Source organism: Hemiscyllium ocellatum, chromosome 8 (assembly GCF_020745735.1).
Source record: "Hemiscyllium ocellatum isolate sHemOce1 chromosome 8, sHemOce1.pat.X.cur, whole genome shotgun sequence".
NCBI lineage: Eukaryota > Metazoa > Chordata > Chondrichthyes > Orectolobiformes > Hemiscylliidae > Hemiscyllium > Hemiscyllium ocellatum.
The window spans coordinates 36,080,388-36,097,235 of record NC_083408.1 but is presented as its reverse complement, the minus strand read 5'-3'; the positions used below and the strand labels follow the sequence as shown (position 1 = coordinate 36,097,235).

The 16,848-nt window shown below is 44.4% G+C and overlaps 1 protein-coding gene across 1 annotated transcript in view; it reads left to right on the top strand.

Annotated features, from left to right (window-relative positions):
* LOC132818165 (pleckstrin homology domain-containing family G member 3-like) overlaps positions 1-16,848 on the top strand; it is a 192,761-nt gene that overhangs the window by 62,610 nt on the left and 113,303 nt on the right. The gene's annotated exons all lie outside the window — the stretch shown is intronic.

The following is a 16,848-nucleotide window of genomic DNA, read 5'->3' as shown; positions in this document are numbered from 1 at the left end:
TTAGCGCAAAGCTCTATCTGCCTGTGTACTAATGTACAAGGCAGTTAATGGCATTTTGTTCTATATCATCCAGTTCATTCGTGGGCTTCTTTGATATGTGAATGCCGCTTTTTTTTCTGGCAGGATTAATTGATGGAGTTGCATCTTCTCTGAAGGACACTACTGCATCCCTTTGAACTTTCTTCTGGCATCGAATCTCTTTGGTATATTTTTGGAAAGGCCTTGACCAACTCAATCCAAGTATTCTTGGCCTGTTCCACAGCATGTGGTATCTTGGTGATTTTGTAAATTGTCGAAATGTTGCCTTCTGTACAAAGTGGAAGTCTTGTTATTACTAGTACATTGGGTAAAATACTTGTGGTTTCCATGCAGAATTGTTTTGGCTATGTATCATTGTTAACATAGTAGTGTAAAGGATGGGCATCCATCCAGTCAATTATATGCAGCAAATCTTGCTATTGTAGACTGTATCATTGATTTTCAATGATTCAGATACATATCTTTCAGGATTCTGGCTGACAGGATGTTTGTACTAGCTCCAGGCCAATTTCGGTCTTGACTGTGTGTTTGCCAATTTTCTTCAGGCGCATTATATGAATAAGCTTCTAACTGTTTAACTTCGATCTATCACGTTTATAACCTTCTGGCTGAAGGTTCTTGCACTCTGTATACCCACCCTGGTCTGCCTTGCTGCAAACATTGTGTATGTGCTCACCCTAATGAAAGTGGCTGATGCCCCCCCCTGTTGTTGTACCAGTACATCTCTCATCTTTTTTTTTGTTTGGTATTGTAGACTCTGGTTGAATCTTTGAAAATGAATTTCATACCTAGGCAAGCCCAGTGTCCTTTTACACTACAATGTAGGACGGCTTTGTTGTGGGTTCTACAGATTGCAGGTTTGCTTGCTGTATTTTGGCTATTGTGCCAATACTAGTAACAGCACCTAGTGTTTGCAGATGTTGTTAAACAATACCTTTGTATTTTAGCAATGTGTCAATGCCATGGCCTTTTTATCTGTTTAACAAAAGAGGTTTTTGAATGGTTTTGATGTGTATTAAGTCTATAATTGTTCAATCATCCACTTAAATGAGTAAGCATTTAGTACGTCACAGTTCTAGTCCTTGTCATGACACCTACTGAAAAGCTGATCAATTGATTCTTGTAGATGTTATATATGTTATCAGCTCTGAATGGTGAATTCTAAAGTTTACTTCTCCGTAAAGTTGATCCCCCAGTATTTTGTATATCTCAGCAGGATTTCTCAAGTCGTATTGAGATAGGGCTGAAATGTTAACTCTCTACAATCCCACCTTTCATTGACTATCTATTGTTTTGAGCGTTTGCTTATGCAGTTCTTCAATGGCTTTATTAAAACAGCCTAAATTTAGATTGGTGATATTTTAATTCCTATCATGGAATGTGGTAGTCATCTCCCCCGATGTTCCCCATCTTTTCCCACATGTCGGGAATTTCTGCACGGAGATACAGCAATGGGACACGGTGCGGGGCTAATTTGAGGTTGTGGCTGGGACACGAGAAGGCCTGATTGATGGAGTTTAACTGGGACATTTTGGGGAGGGTGCTGTGTGAAAAGGTGACTGGGATATGGGGTTGCCGATTTTGAGGAGGAGTTGGCTCTATACTGGGGGTGCTGAAGTGCTGACAACAACTGCCTCCAATGATCACATGTGCTTCTGCAAACAAACTCACTTTCACTGTGCTCTGGAAACAGCAACCAGCAGAGAGTTTGTATCTTCTGTTGGGGGTCTTTCCATTATTTGCTCTATTGCTATAATTAAGAGAGTAAATCTGCATTATCCACATCCCTTCATTTTTCACTGAGCACCTGGGTAACTTGCCTATTGTCAGAAATTCAGAACTTTCACGTTCCAGGGCAAGTTAAGTTTGCATGAGAAAAGCCTCTTGTAGATGGACATCAGAAGCCACAGAGGTAAAAACAATGACTGCAGATGCTGGAAACCAGATTTTGGATTAGTGGTGCTGGAAGAGCACAGCAGTTCAGGCAGCATCCGAGGAGCAGCGAAATCGACGTTTCGGGCAAATGCCCTTCATCAGGAATAAAGGCAGAGAGCCTGAAGTGTGGAGAGATAAGCTAGAGGAGGGCGGGGGTGGGGAGAGAGTAGCATAGAGTACAATGGGTGAGTGGGGGAGGGGATGAAGGTGATAGGTCAGGGAGGAGAGGGTGGAGTGGATAGGTGGAAAAGGAGCTAGGCAGGTCGGACAAGTCATGGGGACAGTGCTGAGCTGGAAGTTTGAAACTAGGATGAGGTTGGGGAAGGGGAAATGAGGAAGCTGTTGAAGTCCACATTGATGCTCTGGGGCTGAAGTGTTCTGAGACGGAAGATGAGGCGTTCTTCCTCCAGGCGTCTGGTGGTGAGGGAGTGGCGGTGAAGGAGGCCCAGGACCTTCATGTCCTCGGCAGAGTGGGAGGGGGAGTTGAAATGTTGGGCCACGGGGCGGTGTGGTTGATTGGTGCGGGTGTCTCAGAGATGTTCCCTAAAGGGCTCTGCTAGGAGGCGCCCAGTCTCCCCAATGTAGAGGAGACTGCATTGGGAGCAACGGATACAATAAATGATATTAGTGGATGTGCAGGTAAAACTTTGGATGTGGAAGGCTCGGAGGGAGGTGTCAGAGATAGTCCAGGTAAATTTAACGTCAGGGTGGAATGTGTTGATGAAGTTGATGAATTGCTCAACCTCCTCGCGGGAGACAGAAGCCACATGCAACCAAGAAAAGTACCGTTCCTGGCTTAACCCTTGGAGCACCAAACCCTTGATTGTATCTAATGCTTGTGGCTCCCAGCACCACATTTAACCATTTGTTTGGATCAGATTTGTATTCCAGCTCTATGCCTACCCTTTGGTTAATTCCCTGGACCCTATTGAAACAGTAGTTTAACTTCCTTCATGTTCAACATCACTTTTAATTTTTTTCATTTTAAAAGTATTTTTCTAATCAGAGATGTTACTACACACCCCTGGAGCAGGTGGGACTTGAATCCAGGTCTCTCAGTTCAGAGGTAAGAACGCTATCACTGTGTAACATGAGGGCCCCTTGGCATCATTTTAACGTTTTTTTATTCTAATCAAGTAATAACAGAGGTATTATTACACATCCCTGGAACAGGTGGGACTTAGACCTGGGCCTCCTAGTCCTGTGATATGGACACTACAACTGGATCATAAGCAGGTTCACTCACATCACTTTTAACACGCTCAGTGTAACCTAATTAATCCTAGCCTTTCGATAGTATCCTGAACACCAAGCTGGCCAAATGGACAGTGTGATGAACTATTAACCCATTGTGTTCAAAACACATGGGTATGACTCCCACTCTCGTTGGCTTTTCAGTTAATAGGTAAATGCACTAGGGGTGCAGCAGTAGTGTCCCTACCTCTGAGCGAGGTGATGTCCCACCTGCAATGATGTGTCTTACATGTCTGAACCGGTTGGAGGACAAAATGTAGATGGTATCATGGCCATACTGCCAATGCCACATTTATGTGCTTGTGATATTTGTCACAACAAATTAAAGTCTTTAACATTACAAAATGTCCCAGAAGCATTATCAACAATATCTCACAGAGACTCAAATGACCAGGCACAGCATAATGTTGGTGAAAGAGGATGGGTACGTGAATAGGAAGGGAATATGGGTAAAATGCTGGCAAGTGGGACTAGATTAATTCAGGATGTCTGGTCGGCATGAACGACCTGGACTGAAGGGTCTGTATCCATGCTGTATGACTCTATAACTATTTTATATAGCAGGAGGGAGAGGTGTAGGGAAGGAAAAGAATAGAGCTTCTGATCTGGGCAGCTGTAGACAAGGCTGCCGTAAATAAGGGGAGATAAATTGGGATGCTCAAGAGTTGGAGAAGAGCTGAAATCATGAAGAGTTGGAGGGCTGGCATACTCTTTTGTTTACACCATGTGACATAGTCACGTTTAATCCTCTTAGTTACAAGTATGTGATATAGCAGTGTATTTCAGACTTTCAATACCAGACCCATGCCCAGTGTGAGCCTGTGTGTTGTTGGTGTATTTATGATAGCCAAGGTGCCCTCACCATGCATACAAAAACCTGTTGTATCAATCCAATAGATCAAGGAACATACTTAACCCATTTAACATTGCAACCACCATCGTTCTTGATAGCCTTTGCCTCCTCTTCATCTCCCCTTCACCCTTCCCAATGCAACCTCTTCTCAGAGCATTTCCCTATGATTCCTGAGGCTCAGAGCTGTGGGATTACACTCTGTATTTCATGCAGCTCTCAACTTGTCAGAGATAATCCTGGCAGAGTTGGGCTTGCTCTTGAGAGAGGTAGAATCCTGACCCAAACTCTGAAATCCATAAGCAAACTGAGACTAGTTTAGATTTACAAATATAAACTGAATTTTAGGTTTCCATTTGGTGCACTTCACAATTCATATTTCACTTCTCTCTACTTTTACCTGTGAATGGAAGGCAAGCCCTATTGTTGCCTTTCTAATTATGTTATGGTTTGCAGCCATGTCTCACCCTTTCTCTACAATAGCCCTACAACTATCTGAGATCTTTGCGTCCCACCAGTTTTGGCCCTCATTACATCCATGATTTCCTTTTCCCCACTAGTGGTGGCCATATCTTCAGTCACCTCTGAAATCCCTTGTTAAAACTCCCTGCAACTCAGTGTCCTCCTGAGAACCTTCTCCTTGGAGATTTTAGTTATCTGTCAAAACAGTGCCCTTTTAGTTCAGGGTTAAATTTTTGGCTGATAATGCCCATTGTGAAGCACATTGGGTTGTTTGCTATGTCAAAAGTGCTATATAAATGCAAGTTGTGTTTGTAAAAGACCATTTTACAGACAAACCCAATTTACTTATTAACCCACGTTCCCTCCAAGGTCACAAAATTCCAATGTTATGTTTGTTAAATAAATACTGCCAAATGATCTTTAAAGGGAAAATTTCCCACCTATTCTGATGTGCGACTTTATATCTCTCTGTCTCAAAAACACACTCTCTTTCTTGAGCGTATCTAGGTTTTCGATTAGCCTTGGCCAATTAATTTATTATCCATGGCTTTGGTCAATGGGGTTGCCCAGAAATAGATCAGGATGTGTCCAAAGAAAAACTTTGCTTTCATTCAGAAAAAACAAGTCAGCCATGGTTTAGTGGCTAGCACCCATCTCTCCCCTCGCACATCCCGCTCCAGAAATATGAGCCGAAAATACAAGCTGACATTCTGATGGTACATTGCTTTCGGTTGGCCGAAAGTTTTGCCAAGTGGAGGCCTTCCTAGTGGATATAAAAGGTTGAGGGCATGTATTTGATCACGAACAGAGTGTGGCACATATTGATCCTTCAACCAACATCAGATGATCTGGCCATTATCACATTACTGCTTGTGGGAGCTTGCGATTCACACATTGGCAGCTGCATTGGTAAAGTTAGAACAGTGACTACACGTCAAATATTCTGGGACATAACTTTCGCCTTTTGTAATTTCATTACTTGCTTTTATTTAAACCACCATTGTAAAATTTCAGTTTTGTGAAGTTGTGGCAGAGGTTGCCTGCACTTTATTTAGTATGAAGCCAGAATTGACACATCCAGGCAGTGTATTTAGAGGGAGGGGCCTCAGTCCATACAGGCAGACACTTGACCCCATCAACTGCTCGACCCTTGACCCCATGCTCAGTCACCCATTCACTGGGCAGAAACAGCTGGGTTGGTTTTCCTTTGAGAACAAAGCTCGCTGGGGTCTTGTGGTTAGGTTTGTTTACACAGACTGTGAAGGGAGCCCTCCCATCTGTTTCCTGCAGAGGCCCACAGGTCAGGGCTGGCCTAACAGAGCAAGTAACCCTCGACATACTGGGTAAATCACAGGCCAAGCAGCAGCTGCCCTTATGCTGCGCTGTCCACACTTTCCTTCCCTCTCCTGAGGCAGGAATGCCATCCACCTTCCTGTCCTTTCCAAAATGGAGGAAGGAGCTTACTCGGAGAGTCTTGTGAGGCTATTTAGGTTTGAATTTTACTGGGACAGCAAGACTTGCATCTGAATAACGCCCCTTCCCATTCTCAGGATATCCCCGAAGCAGTTGACAGTCGATGAAGCACTTTTGAAAATATACCCCACTGTTGTATTTGTGCCCAAAGCAGCAGCCAATTTGTGCACAGCAATTGTTGTTGTGATGGCCAGATAATCTGTTAATTTTGGTAAATTTGGGTTGGGGTCGGGATGCCACGCACAATTCTTTTTTCAAAGCATGTCATGACATTGTTAACCTCCACCTTTGCAGAGGTGGGGAATGAGCTTCAGTGCAATCTCACACCACAAAGATGGCATCTTCAATAGTGTCACACTTTGCCACTACTATGGGGTACGGTCAAGATCATTTGTGACTTCAAATTGAGAATGCACTACTGCTGAGCCAAAACAGACACATTTCAGAGGGTATCATGAATGATGCTTGATTTGTAAATATTTTATAATTTAATCTATTTATCTACTAAACCTATTCAGAGATGTCATTACACAGCTCGGGAGCAGATGGGACTTGAACTCAGGCCTCCTGGTTCAGGGACACTATCACTGTGCCATAGGAGGGCTTCTAAATTATGGGGTGGGGTGGGGTGATATTTTGACCAAAGTGTACAGCATAAACCTGTGTCATGGGGCATCCAATAGCAGCAAAACTCTTCCCTGGATGGACTTGAACCACACACCTTTTGGTTAATAGCCAAATGTGCTAACGGATGACACCACAGAGGCTACTTAAATATTGCTTGATAATCAGGCAGGATAATAGGATCCAAATGTCAACAATGCCTCTTAAAGAAGAAATGTTGAGGACAGATAACAGAAGCAATTCTGGGCAAGACAATTTCCCTTCCTTCCTTCGACTGAGGCAACAATGCTGTCTACTACCAGGTTTCTACGTTTTCCACAATAGCAACTTAAGAACAAGCATAGGCCATTCAGCCCCTCCAGCCTGTTCCATCATTCAATGAGATCATGGCTGATCCGTGGTCTACCTCCATAAACCTGCCTTTGGCACATGTCCCTTATAACGTTTGCTTAATATTGAGGAGAGTGTTCTCTCTGAGATTCAAGATTTGAGGTTCCTGAAGTTTGTATTTTACAGAGATGACAGGGTGAGAAATGTCTGACCGAAAAAAAACACCAAAGTACTGTGGACACTGGAAATCAGAAACTTAATCCAAACTTGCTGGAAAACATTCAGCAGGTCAGGCAGCGTCTGTGGGGAGAAAGCAGAGTTATTGTTTCGGGTCCAGTGACCCTCCTCCAGAACCATTCTGAAGGAGGATCACTGGATTTGAAATGTTAACCTTACATTCTTTCCACAGATGCTGCCTGACCCTGCTAGGATTTTCCAGCAATTTCTGATTTCATTCACGAGGAATGCCTGAAACAGTTCTTGATCAGATAGTGGGAATGTAGAGTTCAGGGGGTGTTTGAACATTGGGATTGACCAACGCTTGTAGCAACCTTTAATGAGTGGCATTTTCTGAGAAATGTTCAGCCAAACAGGCACCATGTAAAAAGTTGTACATTCAAGAAAGAGACTGATTTTGATTTTATGGTTAAAGGCATCAAGGGTGTGGCATTGAGACAGAGGGTCAGCTGGACAATCTACTGTTGCTGTTAGTTTCTGAGTTCTCCCTTTTGAGTTGTAGTTGGCCATGCCCATCATGCATGCTGGGCAGGGTCTTGGGCTCTGTTGAACATACTTCTACAAGTGGAATGGTAGTGGGGTGGAATCACTCAATGGGCACTAGTGGCACTCTGAGTCTGAGTGGGGTTTGAACTCATGACCTTCTGGATCAGAGGCAACAGTGCTAGCCACTGTTAAATACATGAGCAGGTGGCAGATTTCCTTCCCTAAAGGATGGGTTTTTCCAACAATCGGCGACTATTTCATGGCTGGCATGCAACTTTTAACTCCAGATTTTTTATTGAATTCAAATGCCACCATCTGCCATGGCAGCATTTGAATCCAGGTCCCAGAACATTAATCTGAGTTTTGGGATCAATAATCTAGTGATAATACAGGGCCATCACCTGCCCATGAGTCTGAACATCATCGGTTATTTTCATGATTCGATGGGCTGAATGGTCAACGTTTGCTCCCATGTCTTATGTCCCCATTCCAGAGGCTCTGAGCTCAAAAGATGGGTTGATGCTTCAGCACACTACTGAGGGAGTTCTCCACATTACCATAGGTGCCATATTTTGAGACACTAAGTCTGTGGCCCCTTCTGTGCCTTCCTATGAATACAAAAGATACACAGCGCCATTTGACAGGAGAAACGGTGGTGTTCTCCCCAATATACTGACCAGTTTTTAACCTCAACCCAGCAGCACTAAAGCAAATGATCAGCTCCTTTGTCCTTTTTTTAGGAGCTTGCTGAGATCAAATTGCCTTCTGCCTTTTCTACATCACACCAGTGACTAAAATACGCTACAAGAGTATGTCATTGGCTGCAAAGTACTTCATCCTGAGGTTGTGACAGACATGGAGTATGTTAGGCAGTGAACAAAATGTCTCGTGTGCAGCTGTTCCACCCTCATGTGAATTTCAGAGCAATGCTTCTGCAGGCAACTGTGGCTCGGCAGGTAAGGCCATCACTGCGGATTCTGACAGTTGTGGGTTCAAACCCAATCCCAGAGCTCGTGACAGAACCCCCTCTGTGTTCCTTTTCTTGATGGTTTACAATTTCCAGTTCTCCAGCCAGCCTCTCAGAAATGTCATTTTGGCTTGGAATTTAATCCATGCTGTAGAGTTAACATTCCAAAGCTGGGATGGGAGTAGTAGGGTGTGGACACCTGTAGCTGTTCAAAGTGGTCCAGAGATTGTTATATGAAAGACTGCTTTATATGTTCGTCACCACTGAATTAGACACTGCTCTCTTCTCCTGCCCCACTACCCTCTTTCCCCCTCCCCCCAGAACAAAGCTCAGAAACAACAGTCTCTGGGTTCCTTTGACATTAAGCATTAATCGTTTCACTGTCAAGGTCAGGTAAAGACATGTACAGAACTAAATCCAGCTGTCAGTTAATTCAGTGAACAGGTAAGTAGGGTTACCAGAGGCCTGTATAACCCCGACTTTAGTGTTGCTGAAGTTGATAGTTGAGAAAAACTTTGCAAAGGTAGGCTTTCATCCCCTTCCTTGCTGTTTGGGTCTGACTAGACACTCTCTTCCACTTACCCACACTAACATCTTGCTTTAAAATGTAGCTTGCTCCCAATGACATCATCAGCGCCGGGTGTGCATGGGTTTAAATAGGACCCTGCCAGCTTTGAGCAGGTATCTTTGCAGCCAACTCAGAATATAACAGGTGACATTCGTGACCTGCTGGCTTCAATATGTTATTGAACGTGACCCGTTGCCCATTAGTTCCAGTAAACATCAGTTTGTATTTCTGCGGGTGCAGTTGGTGCCTGTCCTTCCTTGCTCTGCCAGTTTTTAAGCTAGAGCAACCTTCATTTACACAGCACCTCTGACAGGATAAATTTTCCCTTGGAGCTTTGCAGGAGTGGAACAAAAACTGCTGTTGAGCCACAGAGCAAGGTCTTAGGACAGGGGTGATCGCAACTTTGATAACGGCTGTATGAAGGAAAGACGTTGCACTTATGTAGCGCCTTTCCTAGCTGCCTGAAGAGTGTTGTAGTCAATAGAATACTTTTGAGAGGTAGTCGCTTGTAAGATAGGAAATGCTGCAGCCAATTTGCATACAGCAAACTCTCAAAGCAGCAATCTGATGCAACATTGTCTGTGATGTTGATTGAGGGGTAAACGTTAGCCAAGTCACTTGCTAGCTCCACTCCTCCTCTTGGAAGTAGTGCAGTTTTCTTAAGTTCCTCTGAGAGGGCTGGAGGGACTTGATTTGACATTTCATTTGAAGACAATAGCTCTGACAGTTCCGCACTTCCTTGGCACTGCACTGGAGTGTCAGTGTTGTTTTTGCTACTAAATTCCTAGAATGAGACTTGAACCAGCAATTGTTCTGACACACAGACAAGAGCGTTACCAGGTTGTACCTGGTTTGGAGGAGCATCTCAAAGATGATAGGGTAGAGAATTTAGGAAGGAATTGCCAGAGCATGGGGTCCACATGGTTGTAAACATATCTGCCAATGATAGGGTGGGGAATGGGGAAATGACCCACCATGAACACCTAGGTCTCAGAGGAGTAGGTTACAGAGATGGACAGGGGTGAAATCATGGACGGAATTGAAGGTCCAGTTGAGAATTTTACAATTGGAATGAGCTGCCAAAGGTGGTGGTGGAGGCTAGTATAATTACAACATTTAAAAGGTATCTGGATGGGTATATGAATAGGAAGTGTTTGGAAGGATATGGGCCAGGTGCTGGAAAATAGGGATAGATTAGTTTAGGATATCAGGTCGGCATGGACGTATTAGACCGAAGGGTCTGTTTCCATGCTGTCCGTTTCTATGACTCTGTAATTGAGGATTTGCCTGATTGGGAGAAAGTGAGGACTGGAGATCAGAGTCGAGAGTGTGGTACTGGAAAAGCACAGCAGCTCAGGCAGCATCCGAGGAGCAGGAGAATCGATGTTTCAGGCATAAGTCTGATGAAGGGCTCATGTCCGAAGTGTTGATTCCCCTTTTCCTCGGATGCTGTCTGGCCTGCTGTGTTTTACCTGATAGAATCCCCTCAGTGTGGAAAGAGGCCATTTGGCCCGTCAGGTCCACACCAACCCTCCAAGAACATCCCATCCACACCCAGCCCTCTACTCTATCCCCATTACCCCACATTTACCATGGCTAATCCACCTACCCTGCATGTCTTTGGACTGTGGGAGAAACTAATGGAGGCCAAAGAGCAGAGGATATTGGAGAGCAGGATTCCCATAAAGATTTGAGTGGGGTGGGGAGGGGTGTGCGATTCAGATGATCTTAATTTTCTGGAGAGTGGAAGATGGAGTTGTATTCACTCTCCATTCACTCCCTGAATTAATGCCATCGAGTCATAGAGATGTACAACACAGAAACAGACCCTTCGGTCCAACTTGTCCAGGCCGACCAGATATCCCAACCCCATCTAGTCTCCTATCTATGCCTCTCATGATTTTACAAACCTCTATAAGGCTACCCCTCAGCCTCCGACTCCCCAGGGAAAACAGCCCTGGCCTATTCAACCTCTCCCTATAGCTCAAAACCTTTTGAAATATCAATTTACTGCAGGACCAGCCTCCAAGGGAGCCGAGGCCAGTTTGCAAGTTTCACCTCAATGGTTCAGGTGGAGCGGGTCTCCTTTAAAACATGCGATACTGTTTGTGAGGTGCATTGAAGGAAATCCCAGTGAATCTTTCTGACCGAACATGACTTCTCTTCCAATTTTTGTTCAAGTTGTTTAATCAAATTCAAGTACCCCTGTTCCAAATTGGCTCGATTCTGTACTTGCATGAATTTTGAAACATGAGCAAGAGGTCAGGATCAATGGCATGGAAAGTGACCAGGGTCCATCAAGAAATGGGGAGCCCAGCAATCATGGATGGTCAAGCCAGGAGGTCTGCAGAACTAAGACAATAAGCTCAGGTCCACAGTGCAGCAGTTGTGGATCTCTTACTGCAAAGATCCCACAACACACAGATATTTCCTGCCCTCATGTGCTAATGTATACTTAATGTGACAGATGTTTTCTAGTTTGGCAGCTGTGCAGATGTACAGTCCACAGCCCGTGGCATTCTTAAACACTCCACTATCATCAAGGAAAACTCTACTGACATGCTCCGAGTCAGAAAAAGGCAGCAAAACTACATTTCTGTAGTGCCCTTCACAACCTTAAAACATCGCAAAATGCTTTAAAGTTGGATGCATACTTTAAAATGTAGCTATAATTATAAGGTAGGAAATATCTCTGGATGTTTGTACCGGGATGGAACCATTCACCGCCGCCAACTAGCCACTGACCTTTCACCGCCGAGGACGCTTAGCCACCGCCCATTGGCCACTGAGGATGATTCACCACCGCAAGTGTTTGTAACTCATTTTTATGTATAAACCAATAAAATGATATTTATTTCACCTCTTTATTTTAATCAATATGTGCTATGTTGTTGTATAAATAAAGGGGACTGAGAAGTATGAAAGAACAGGCGGGAGGGAAAACGATCAGAACATATATATCTTTCCAGTAACGAATAGTCTCCAGAGGTCAAACCACCCCAGTGGAGAAACGCTGGTGGTGAACCGGCAGTGGCTAATCGGTGGCGGTGAATGTGCCGTGGCGAATCATCACCAAACCATTTGTACGACATTGCAAACACTATGTAAGCGCAGTAGTTCTTAGTTGAGTGGTAAATATTGGCTCGGATGCAGGTAAGATTTTCTCTGGCTTGCTTTCTGTCTAACTTGTGCTGTACCTGTCCGATGAGTTTTTGGTGAGACAGTGTAGTATTTCTTCAGAGGAGTGCAGCCAAGAGGGCTCCTGCCTAGGTTAATGATCTGCCAAGCTAACGCACTGGAGTTCAGACTGACGTACTGGGCCCCGCAGTGTTGCACCTCAGTGAGCAGCAGCTATGCAGTTCAAAGTGCTAATTTAGGAAGCTTGCTCTGTCATGAGTGAGCCGAGGAAGCGGCGATGGAGGGCGGTTCTAAATGTACATGGAACAGAGTGCAGGCCTCTCTCCTGGACCAGATCTGAGCTTAGAAAGCAGAGATATTTCAGATTAAATTGCAGATGGTATCACACTGGGAGCTGAGCGTGAGTGGGAATGGAGCAATAGGGGAAAGCAGGAGCATACAGTAACGATTCTTTCTGAGAATACACTGTAAGTATGTCTTATTGATACTATTGAGGCTGTTGCTTCTTTGCATCCCAAACCCTCAAACCCACCAACTGGATAAACAAGGCAACAGATCCCAATTAATGGATCTCCGTGAAAAGCTCAAAAAGCTAGTACAGGCACAGAACTCAAAGGCCTCTTGTGCTTCATGGGTCCATGATCCTTGCTCAGTGTACCTGGCTGCTCTCTATCAAGTTATTTACATGGGGGGAGTCATGGAGCACAGAGAGGGATCCTTTTGGCCTATTCAGCCTCTGTTGGTTCGATCTGAAATGAGGAATTAGGAGGGCTCAAGGGGTCATAGAGATGTACAGCATGGAAACATACCCCTCAGTCCAACTCGTCCATGCCGACCATATATCCCAACCCAATCTAGTCCCACCTGCCAGCACCTGTCCCATATCCCTCCAAACCCTTCCTATTCATATACCCATCCAAATGACTCTTAAATGTTGCAATTGTACCAGCCTCCAGCACTTCCTCTGGCAGCTCATTCCATACACGTACCTCCCTCTGCTTGAAAAAGTTGCCTGTAGGTCTCTTTTATACCTTTCCCCTCTCACCCTAATCGGGGAGTCCTCTAGTTCTGGACTCCCTGACCCCAGGGAAAAGACTTTGTCTATTTATCCTATCCATGTCCCTCATGATTTTGTAAACTTCTATAAGGTCACCCCTCAGCCTCCAACGCTCCAGGGAAAACAGCCCCAGCCTGTTCAGCCTCTCCCTAGAGCTCAAATCCTCCAACACTGGCAACTTCCTTGTAAATCTTTTCTGAACCTTTTCAAGTTTCACAACATCTTTCCAATAGGAAGGAGACCAGAATTGCACGCAATATTCCAACAGTGGCCTAACCAATGTCCTGTACAGCCGCAACATGACCTCCCAACTCCTGTACTCAGTACTCTGACCAATAAAGGAAAGCATACCAAGCGCCTTCTTCACTATCCTATCTACCTGCAACTCTACTTTCAAGGAGCTATGAATCTGCACTCCAAGGTCTCTTTGTTCAGCAACACTCCCTAGGACTTTACCATTAAGTATATAAGTCCTGCTAAGATTTGCTTTCCAAAAATGCAACACCTCGCATCTATCTGAATTAAACTCCATCTGCCACTTCTCACCTCATTGGCCCATTTGATCCAAGATCCTGTTGTAATCTCAGGTAACCTTCTTTGCTGTTCCATAACACCTCCAATTTTGGTGTCAGCTGCAAACTAACTAACCATACTTCTTATGCTCACATCCAAATCATTTGTATAAATGACAAAAAGTGGAGGACCCAGCACCGATCCTTCATGAGATATCTTTAGCAACCCGGGTTAAGGAAAATCCCAAAGCCTTTTATTCATATATAAGGAGCAAGTGGGTAACTAGAGAAAGGGTTGGCCCACTCAAGGACAAAGGAGGAAAGATATCTGTGGAGTCAGAGGAAATAGGTGAGATTCTTAATGAGTACTTTGCACTGTTTTCACCGAGGAGAAGAACATGATGGATGTTGAGGTTAGGGATTGATGGTTGATTATGCTAGGTGAAGTTGGCATAAGGAGGAAGGAAGTGTTGGGTATTCTAAAAGGCATTAAGGTGGACAAGTCCCCAGGTCTGGATGGGATCTATCACAGGTTACTGAGGGAAACGAGAGAGGAAATAACTGGGTCTTTAACAGTTTTCTTTGCAGCATCCTTGAACACAGGTGAGGTCCCAGAGAACTGGAGAATTGCCAATGTTGTCCCCTTGTTTAAGAAGGGTAGCAGGGATATTCAAGGTAATTATAGACCGGTGAGCCTGACCTCAGTTGTAGGGAAGCTGCTGGAGAAGATACTGAGGGATAGGATCTATTCCCATTTGGAAGAACATGGGCCTATCAGTGACAGGCAACATGGTTTTGTGCAGAGAAGGTCATGTCTTATCAACTTAATAGAATTCTTTGAGGAACTGACAAAGTTGATTGATGAGGGAAAGGCTGTAAATTTCATATACATAGACTTCAGTAAGGCATTTGATAAGGTTCCCCATGATTGGCTGACGGAGAAAGTGAAGTTGCATGGGGTCCAAGATGTACTATCTAAATGGATAAAGAATTGGCTGAGCAACAGGAGACCGAGTAGTAGTGGAAGAGATTTCCTGAAAATGGAGAACTGTTACCAGTGATGTTCCACAAGGAACTGTGCTGGGACCACTGCTGTTTGTGATATACATAAATGATCTGGAGGAAGGTATAGATGGTCTGATTAGTAAGTTTGCAGATGCAGGTGGAGTAGCAGATAGTGAAGGAGCCTATCAGAGAATACAACAGAATATAGATAGACTGGAGAGTTAGGCAGAGAAATGGCAGCTGGAGTTCAATCCGGGCAAATGTGAGGTGATGCATTTTGCAAGATGCAATTCCAGAGCGAACTATACAGTAAGTGGAAAATTCCTGGGGAAAATTGAGGTACAGAGAAATCTGGGCATTCAGGTCCATTGTTCCCTGAAGGTGGCAACGCAGGTCAGTAGAGTGGTCAAGAAGGCATGTGGCATGCTTTCCTTCATCAGGTGGGCTATTGAGTACAAGAGTTAGCAGGCCATGTTACAGTTGTATAAGACTTTGGTTCAGCCACATTTGGAATATTGCGTACAGTTCTGATCGTCGCATTACCAAAAGGATGTGGATGCTTTGGAGACGGTGCAGAGGAGGTTCACCAGGATGTTGCCTGGTATGGCGGGTGCTAGCTATGAAGAGAGGTTGAGTAGATTCAGACTGTTTTCATTAGAAAGACAGAGGTTGAGGGGGGACCTGATTGAGGGGTGTAGTCTGGCTCCACCCCGATAGCAAGAAGTTCTCCCCCAGAGTGGGGCACTCCATTACTAGGGGTCATGAGTTCAAAGTGAGAGGGGAAAAGTTTAGGTGAGATATACGTGGAGAGTTTTTCATGCAGAGGGTGGTGGGTGCCTGGAATGCGCAGCCAGCGGAGATGGTAGGGGTAGGAATGATAACGTCATTTAAGATGTATCTAGACAGACACATGAATGGTCAGGGAGCAGAGGGATACAGATCCTTAGAAAATAGGAGGCAGGTTTAGATAGAGGGCGTGGATCGGCGCAGGCTTGGAGGGCCAAAGGGCCTGTTCTTGGGCTGTAATTTTCTTTGTTTTTTGTTTGCTCTTTGCCCTTGTCCAATTTCCATATGAGATTATTGAAGCTGCCTCCATCACCTTTTCAGGCAGTCTCACCTGTTGCATTAAAAAAAGGATTCTGTCATGTCTCTAGCTGGTTTTTTCTTCTTGTCCCACTTAAGCCACTGATCTCTGGTTGCCCCAAAACACTTCACAGTCAGTGAAATGCCTTTGAAGCTTAGTCACTGTTGTAACATAGGAAACTCAGGAGCCAATTTGTGAACATTAAGTTCCCACAAGCACCAATGTAATGACCACTCGGCAATGTTTTTAAGTGCTGTTGGTTTAGGGATAGCCATTTGTCAAAGTACCCAGGGGAACACCCTTGCTCTTTTATTATCTAATACCATAAGAACTTTAACAATCATCTGAGTCAGATTTAACCGTGACCTTGTATACTATCTTCTCCAAAAGACAACATGAGGCTGTTGCCAAAATTGGACCGTTTGAGGGATAGGAGAGGCTGAATAGGCCAGGGTTGTTTTCTTTGGAGCATTGGAGGCTGAGGGGTGACTTTATAGAGCTTTATAAAATCATGGGGGAGCATAGGAAGGATGAATAGCAAGGTCTTTATCCCTAGGATAGGGTAATCCAAAAGTAGAGGACATAGGTTTAAGGTAGGAGACCTAACGGGCAATATTTTCGTGCAGAGGGTGGTGTGTGTATGGAATGAGCTGCCAGTGGAAGTGGTAGAGGCTGGTATAATTACATTTAAAAGATATCTGTATTGGTATACGAACTGGGAGGGTTTAAAGGGATATGGACCAAGTGCTGGCAAATGGGATTAAATTAAATTAGGATATCTGGTCAGCATGGACAAGTTGATCCAAAGAGTCCATGCAAATCTTTGA